We start from the raw sequence: 9,625 nt of genomic DNA, 5'->3' as shown, positions 1-9,625 counted from the left end.
AACATTTCTGGTGGTAAAACATTCTCCATCTAGAGAGACGGATAAAATACAGGGTCGGTTGGCAAGAGGTGACGACAGCTAACAGGTTTGCACTTGATAGAATCTATCGACATGGTTAACATGCTTGTTTGAACCTAAAGCCAAATTGTCTCATTTGTTACTGTCATCAAAGTAATTACTCTGATCATTTGAAAATTATCCCTTAGGATAGCAGTCTGACCAGTTTCTACTAATGAAGTTTCCTCAAAGCCCCTTAGTTCCTAGATCAGCAAGCCCTCCCCATCCCCAGGCTGGTTGGTTGTGCCCCTCCCAGCCCATACCCTGCAAGGACCATCACAGGGGCCCCAGGGTGACCTGCCCCTCAAAGGTTACCATGTTCCCAGGAAAACAGATTTAACTTCCTTTTGGTTGCATAGATACCGCCCCCCATCCCAATCTATCTCCAAAAGAAACCGCCAAGAGGTGATTTTTAAAACCTCAATGCCCAAGTTTATGGAGTGTTTACTTAATTGCAATGCTCTATGCTGGTACTGTGGGATTTTTTTTTAAACTATAAGAACATTCCAACCCTCCAGGAAATGAGATAAGTCATGAACACATTAAAATTCAAATATAAAATAGTTATCATGGACCAAGAGTCAGAGCTGAATTAGATCTGGGCTTACCTTTATCACTGACAGTATGATGTGGGATTAGGTGTTGAACTTCTTTGAGTCTGATCTTCTTTGTGATTTTAAGAGGGGTGATAACATGTACCTAAGTGATTAGGAGGATTACATTAATAGATGGGGGGCGATACTGCTGATGACCCACCCCCATTTCACCTGCAGCTATGGTGGGCAATTTCCATAGGAAAGAGCTTCCCACTGTTACAGACTGAATTCTGATCCCATAAAATTCATATGTGAATCCCTACTCCCCAGGGTGGCTGCATTTAGAGAAAGAGCCTCTACAGAGATAGTAGGGTTAAAGGTGGTCCTAAGGATGGGACCCTAATCCAAGAGGACACTAGGAGAGAGAAACCCTATCGCTGTGCACATACTACATGGGGACACGGCAAGAAGGCAGCTGCCCGCAAGCCACAGACAGAGACCCTAGGAGAAACCAACCATCCCAAAACCCAGACTTTGGACTTTCCACCTCCAGAACTGTACAAAAATAAATTTGTTTTTAGGCATCCCAATCTGTGGTATTTTGTTACAGCAGCTTGAGCTGACTCATGCACGTGAGTAATGTCATCCATATTAATTAATTACTCAATTACCCGAGTAATTTTTGGCACTCCCAGGAGCTTGCTTAGCCTTCAACAGGCCAACCTGGAAGTTGGGGGGGGAGTGAAGGCCTCAAGGGACACCCCTCAAACAGCAGCAGGATGGGAGATTGTGGAAAAATGTCCCCACCCCTCGTCATTGAAAGGAACCATGCTGAGATGGGGTGCTATCTTTTCTCAGAAGGGCACATCAGGGTTGAGCACCATCCCCCACAGCACCAACCCATTTGCTAATGCAAACTTCATCAGCTTTTCTCCTTCACTCCCTTCCTTTGTTCCACACCCTCACTTGGGACCACTTTCCAAATAAACAACCTTCACATAAGTCCTTGATTTGGGGTCTGTCTTTGGGGGAACCCCAAACTCAAGTCCAGAGGCAGATTCACATTACCCTCTCTCAGTGACCAACAAAAAAGTGAACATAAGATTTAGCAAAATAAGACAAATTACAGTGAAGCAATGGGGTCGGCTGCCACATGTACAACACAGGCATCAAGAGGAATCAAGAGGAAAATCCAGTTTGATTCCCGGATGAGCCCACAGGAGCATGATTTGGATAGAAATCTCATGAGAACGCATTTCAAATATAATGAATACTCAGGACAATCATGTGATCTCAGTCCAAATCTGGTGAGACCTTATTCCAAATCTCGAGAGATCTCAGTCCAAGTCTCCTGAGGACTTGGGCAATTCTCAGCTCTTAATCCAAATCTCATGAGATCATGATCCAAATCTTATGAGATCTCAGTCCAAATCTCATGAGAACTCAGGCTCCTCCAACTAGATTTCTTTCTTTCTTTTTTTTTAAAAAGATTTTATTTATTTGTTTGTCAGGGATAGAGGGAGAGAGAGCGAGTGAGCACAGGCAGACAGAGAGGCAGGCAGAGGCAGAGGGAGAAGCAGGATCCCTGCCAAGCAAGGAGCCCAATGTGGGACTCGATCCCAGAACGCTAGGATCATGACCTGAGCCGAAGGCAGCTGCTTAACCAACTGAGCCACCCAAGCATCCCTCCAACTAGATTTCTACCCAAATCTCATGAGAACTCATTTCATATATCTTGACATTTCAGGGAAATCTCATTATCTACGTCCAAATCTCATGAGATCTCAGTCCAAATCTCAGGAGATTTCAGTCAAATCCCAGGAGGAGATCTCTAAATCTTGTGATGTCTCAGTCCAAAAACTCCTGAGATGTCAGGCACATACAACATTTCTTCCCAGATCCCCTGAGAGATCTCAGTCCAAACCTCATGAGATCTCAGTCCAAATCCCTGAGAACTTATTTAAAATCTCATGGGATCTCAGTCCAAATATCATGAGAATGTACCCAAATCTTATGATATGTCATTCCAAATCTCCTGAAAACTCAGACATTTCTCACTAGATTTCTACCCAAACCTCATGAGATCATGTGAGATTTCAGTCCAAATCTTGTGATCTCTGTCCAAATATCATGAGATCTTAGTTGAAATCTCGTGAAAACTCAGTTACATACTGTGCGATCTCAATCCAAATCTCCTGATATCTCAGTCCAAATCTCATGAGAACTGGGGCATTTCTCATGAGATTTCTGTCCAAATCTTTTGAGAACTCATTTCAATAATCATGAGAACTCAATGAAATCTTGTGAATTCTGTCCAAATCTCATGAGAACACAGGCACATTCCATGAGATTTCTGCCACTGGAGGCAGTGGTGAGCTCCAGTGCGAGAGGCTGGAAGAAGTTGCAATGTTCTTTAACACCACTGCATGCATTGGTCAGCTACAGTGCAAGCGATGCCTGAAGGCCTTGCAGTGCTGCTTACGGCCACTAGAGGCAGTGCTGAGATGCAATGTGAGATCATAGGCAGTCTGGCTGTGCAGTTTGTCACCACTGGAGGCAGTGCTGAGCTGCAGTTTAAGATGTTTTAAGGAGTGGCAGTGCAGTTTCTTACCACTGAGGGCGGTGGTGAGCTGCAGGGAGAGACACTGAAAGCAGAGTCAGCGTCTGTTCCCGCCACTGGAGGCAGAGGTCAGCAGCAGTGCTAGGGAAGCCAGAAGGATTTGCAGTGATACCTACCACTACTTAAGGCAGTGTTGACATACAGGGTGAGCCCATGTATGGTGTGGCTTTGCAGCTTGTCACCACTGGGACAGTGATGAACTACAATATGAGATGCTGAAAGGAGTGTGAGTGAAGTATCCTGACACTGGAAGCGCTGGTGAACTGCAGAACAAGAAGCTGGAAGGTGTGGCACTGCCAGTTCCCGCCACTGGAGCAGTGGTCACCTGGAGTGTGAGGGTGCCTGAAGGTGTTGCAGTGCTGCTCACCACCACTAGAGGCAGTGTTGAGATGTAGTGCGAGGCCATGTGTGGTATAGCTATGCAGGATGTCACCACCAGAGGCAGAGGGGAGCCTGACCCACGCGCTCAACTAAACACCACGGGGAGCTATCCTGAGCGCCTGCCGATCGGGCCTGCCATGCCCCTAGGCCCTAACCCTGGCTTGAGATTTCTGGCTTTGGTGCCCCAATGGGCCACGTACCCAAGTCCTCCACACTGGGGACACCTGAGCCATACCCTAGACTCTGACTTCCATCCAGAAGGGAACCATGCCATTTGGAACTCCACAAAGGATTCAGAGCAGGAGAAATCTGCATGCCCACCTGAGGCCGCCCCTACTTTCAGAGGCGCCCTGGACACAAACCTGGAGCCAGACACTCAGCCTGACTCATGCCCTCAACTTAGCCCCCACAGAAGCTCACCTCAGCGGCAGGAGATCAAACCCCAATGTCCCTAGAGCCTACCCCTAACCCTAGTTTGGGTTTCCTGGCCTCTGTGCCCAAGGCCTGGCACCCAAGTCCTCTAGATTGGGGATACCCGAGGCATACTGCAGGACTCTGCCTGCCACCCAGAAGGAAACCAAGCCATTTGGAACTCCTCAAAGGATTCAGAGCAGGAGAAATCTACATGCCCATCTGGAGCCACCTCCAACTTCAGCAGCCCCCTGGACACAAACCTGGAGCCAGACACTCAGCCTGACCCATGCCCTCAACTCAGCTCCCTGGGGAGTTTGCCTCAGTGCAGGCAGATTGGGCTTGCCATACCCCTATGCCCTAAACCTTACTCGAGTTTGGGGTTCAGGCTTCTGTTCCTAGCCTGGCACCCATGGCCTCCAGACTGGGGACACCTGAGCCATACTAGAGGACTCAGCCTGCCACCCAGGAAGAAACTGAGCCATTTGGAACTCCAGAAGAGATTCAGAGAGGAGAATTCTGACTGAAATAATCAGTAAATCCCCGTTTATGTCTATGTTTGTTACCATACTGAACACAAACCCTAAGCCCAATATTCTCCCTACCTGTAGCCCTCAAATCTGTCCCCTGTGACATTCTTCTCTCATCAGGAGATCACACCTTCTGTGCTCCTGGGCCTTCACCCTAACCCTAGCTCAAGACATGGGTGAAAACCAGAACAAGCATTCCCTGTAGGCCATATACAAGTGACTAACAGACAAACAAAGGAATGCTCGACATCACCAGCCATCAGGGAAATACAAATCAAAACCATAAGATACCACTTGACACCAGTTAGAGTGGCTAAAATTAACGAGTCATGGAATAACAAATGTTGAGGATGCATAGACAGGGCAAGTGAGAATGCAAGTTCATATGGCCAGTCTGTAAAATGGTATCAAGTTTCTTCAAGAAGGTAAAAAGAGCTATCCTACTACCTGGCAACTACACTACTGGGTATTTACCCCAAAGATACAGATTGAGTGAAAAGTAGTGACACCTGCGCCCCAAAGTGCATTGCAGCAATATCCACTATAGCTAAACTGTGGAAAGAGCCCAGATGTGCACGGACAGATGAATACATAAATACAATGGGATATTATTCAGCCATCAGAAAGGATGTATACTTACCATCATATCAACCTGGATGGAACTGGAGGATATTATGCTAAGCAAAATGAGTCTATCGGAAAGAAAACTGTCATAGGGTTTCACTCATATGTGAAATAGAAGAAACAGCACAGAGGATCATGGGGAAGGGAGGGAAAGCTGAATGGGCAGTCATCAGACAGGGAGAAAAACCATGAAAGACTTAACTACAGGAACAAGCTGAGGGTTGCAGGAAGGGAGGTGGGTAGGGGATGGGGTAAGTGGGTGATGGCATTAAGAAGGTCACGTGATGCAATGAGCACTGGGTGTTACATACAGCTGATCTGTTATTGAACACCACATCTGAAACCAATGAGGTACTCTAAGTTAGCTCATTGAGTTGAAGTTAAACAAAAAGAACTCAAGCAAACACTCCTAAAAATTTGTATGGGACCACCAAAGATACTGAACAGCCAATACAATCTCGAGAAAGAAAAAGCTGGAGGAGTCACAATTCCTGATTTCAAGTTGTACTACAAAGCTCTAGTCATCCTAACAGTATGGTCCTGGCACAGTAATACATACAGTGACCAAGGGGACAGGACAGCAGCTCAGACATAAACCCACAATTATGTGACCAATTAATCTTCCACAAGGCAGGCAAGAATATCAAAAGGGAAAAGGACAGTCTCTACAAAAAATGGTGTTGGGAAAACTGGACAGCTATGCACATAAGAATGAAATTAGACCTTTTTCTTACACCATACAAATAAACTGAAAATAGTTTCAAGACCTCAATGGAAGACCTGAAACCATGAAAGTCCTACAAGAGGGCACAGACAGTAGCTTCTCTGACATGGACCACACCAACATTTTTCTAGACATGTTCCCTGAGGCAAAGGAAACAAAAGCAAAAATAAACTACTGGGACTACATCAAAATAAAAAGTTTCCACAGAGCAGAAGAACAATGAAAATGTAATCATCAAAAGACAACCTACAGAAAGGGAGAAGATATTTTCAAATATCCTATGGAATGAAGAGATAGTGTCCAAAATATATAGAACTGATAAAACTCAACACCCCCAAAACAGAATCTAGCTAAAAAAAAATAGGCAGAAGATATGAACAGCATTTCTCCAAAGAAGAAATACAGATGGCCAAATGTCCCGTGAAATGATGTTCACCATCACCCATCATCTGGAAAATGCAAATCCAAAGTACAATGGGATATGACCTCACACCTATCAGAATGGCTCACGTCAACAGCACAAGAAACAACAGGTGTTGGGAGGATATGGAGAAAGGGAAAGCCTCGTGCATTCTTTTTGGGAATGCAACCTGCTGCAGCCACTGTGGGAAACAGTATGGCTGTTCCTCAGAAAACCAAATTGAGAACTAACTACCCTATGATCCAGCAGTCACACAACTGGTGTTAACCCAAAGAATAGGAGAACAATCATTGAAAAAGATATATGAGGCCCTGTTTCTTGAAACATTATTTGCAATATAATAGGGAAGAAATCCAAGTGTCTATTTATAAATTGATAAATGAGACAATAGATATGTGTATACATACACACGTGCGCGCACACGCACACGCACACACACGCATGCGTGATGGAATCCTACTCAGCCATAAAAAAAATGAAATCTTGCCATTTGCAGACACATGGATGGAACTAGAGAGTGTGATCCTAAGTGAAATCAGTGAGAGAAAGACAATACCATAGAATGTCACTCTTAGGTGGAATTTAAGAAAGAAAAAAAATAAAGGAGAAAAAGACAAACCAAAATACAGAATTAAAAAAATGATTTTATTTATTTATTTATTTGACAATGAGCTAGAGAAAGAGCGCAAGTAGGCAGAATGGCAGGCAGAGGGAGAGGGAGAAGCAGGCTCTCTGCTGAGCAAGAAGCCCAACATGGGGCTTGACCCCAGGACTGTGGAATCATGACCTGAACCAAGGGCAGACGCTTCACCGGCTGAGCCCCACAGGTGCCCCACAGGCTCTTAACAACAGAGAACAAACTTATGGTTACCAAAGGGGAGGTGGGTGGAAGGAAGAGTGAACTAGGTGAAGGGAATTAAGATTATGCTTTTCCTGATGAGCACGGAGTAATATACCAAACTACAGAATCACTCTATTGTACATCTGAAACTAATACACCACTGTATGCTAAGTCAACCAGAATTAAAACAAAACATAAAAACGATTTTTCTTTCAGTAACCTATTTGAAAAAGCTTTTGCTGTGCAATGTTCATAAGCCCTACTTGGGAGTATTTCCTCGACAATATTTATTCAGATTTCACTGAGTTCTCACACTTTAACTGTTGATCCCAGCCCACAGGAGCCATGGTTGCTTTCTGTCTCGGCTCGGCACCTAGCATTCAATGGTGTACCTAGAGGCAGATGCCACTTCACAGTCCAGAAAGCTGTTACTGTTTCTATTTTAATGTAAGACAGTCACAGAGTGCAGGACAGGGTTCAGAGCAGGCTGGTTCTCTATCCTGGATCGCTAATTCAATGGTCGTTCCCTGGATCCCTTTGGCCAATAGGTTCCCCGTGGATGAGCGTGCTTCCAAGCACATCCATGGAAGGTGCAAAGGTGGGTGGGATCCGTGCAGGACAGGAAGAGGTCAAAGCACAGACAAGGGTACGATCCCTCCCGTGATCCAGGAACTGCCACGGGAGCAACAGGAAACCACCGAGGTCATCAAATGAAGGCAGGAGGCACAGGTCACGAAATCTCGAGATGCAGGGCTTGGAGGCAGCTCTGAGCTACCTCCGGGAGGAAGCGGGGGGTGAAGGAATGAGAGAGAGAAAGTGCCTGCCTCTGCTTCATGCCACCTGCCCACCGCTCCTGGCACGCATCAGTCTACACCGCGCTGACAGCCTGGGCTCAGGATGGGCTGGCTCGGGTCCCTCAACCCTCAGTGGGACAGCTGGCCCCAGGCTCAGGGACATCTGAGGAAGGTGGGAGGGAAGGTTGCCCCTCCCAGGTCACTTCGTCTTTGAGCAGACAGCCCTGCAGGACTGCTGAAAACTCACTAACCGGTCTGAAGGACATGCCATGGATGAACTAAGGCATGGAGAAACGGAAAGCAATATTGGCTTTTAAGGTCAGAGCTGTCAGCTCAGAAAGTGGGGACAGCTTCCCTGAGGACTGAGGGGAGGGCAGGAGACGTGATTCTCCTGATTGGGGACCTGCAGCCCCCTTCCAGGGCAGGGCACCGTCCTCCCCTCACAGGGGATCCACAGAAGTGCTCCATCAGGGGACTGACTGAGCTGCCTCTCGAGAAGGCTACCCTGGCATCGGGTTGCACGGGGCCCCAGGCAGGAGGGCCAGCTGGAGGGACGGCAATAACCCGGGGGCTATGGGGAAGAGCAAAGGCTCAGGACCACGAAGATGATGAAAAGTAGGAGGCGGCAGCATGGGTGCCGGCTCGGAAGTACCATGGGCACCATGCCCACAGGTACATTGACTGGGTGCCTTCTGAGCCAGGCATGGCTGACCTCGGCGGGCTCCAGATTAGTCAGGACCACAACCCTAGGAAGTGTGCCCCACCACTGCCCTCCTCTCCCCAGCTGCTGCTAGGAACCAGAGTCACCGAGCTGGGTCAGTTTGTATGGAAATGGGGTGGCCCCACTGCCCCCACACACTGCCCCCTGGTGGCGATCCAGGACAATCGCTGTGCCTGGCCCGAGACCCCTGTCCACCTGTCTCCGCATGACTCGACAGACAGGAGGGTGTCCCTGAAATCCACAGGATATGATGAGGCAGATCCACAGGCCCCGCTCCCCCACCCACCGCCAACACCCAGGGGGTCACTCGGGACCTTGGCTAGTGACATGAAGCACACCATGTCCCGTTTCTCCCACTTCCCACAGAAAGCTGGGTTCTGATCCCCCAAGTTACCACACATCCTGATTGCTGACCTGGGACCATGCCGTGAACCCACATGACACCCTTCTGCTAGAGAAGGCTACCCTGCACCTCCTGGAAAATGTCTCTAAGGAAGTACAAGTCCATCAGGGCTACGGTGTGAATGGTGGTACACAGCCAGCATGGTAGTAGTCAGTAATTTCAACAAGGGTTGACTAGAGCGGGGGACGGTACCTGCAGGGACTTCAGCAGGAGACGAGGAGCCCGCAGGTGACCAGGCACCTGCCCACAGAGAGGCTGACACTGTCCAGGAAGAGCTGGCTCCTGACCCTGACCCTGCCCCAGCCCCAGCCCCTGTCCCAGCCCCTGCCCCTGCCTGTGCTCCTGTTCTTGTCCCTGACCCAGCTCCTGCCTGGGATCCTGCTCCTGTCCCTGCTCTTGCATCTGTCCCGGCTCCTGTCCCTGCCCCTCTCCCAACCCCTGCCCCGACTCCTGCTTCTGCGGGGCTCCTGGAGCCACATCCAGAGTCCAGAGCCCTGTTCCCTGTACAACTGTCTGTTGCTCTAACCCAGCCCTGACGGCCTGTAGGAGTGTTTTGTCACCT

This window comes from Neovison vison, chromosome 12 (assembly GCF_020171115.1).
Source record: "Neovison vison isolate M4711 chromosome 12, ASM_NN_V1, whole genome shotgun sequence".
Classification (NCBI taxonomy): Eukaryota; Metazoa; Chordata; class Mammalia; order Carnivora; family Mustelidae; genus Neogale; species Neogale vison.
This window is presented reverse-complemented; position numbering follows the sequence as displayed.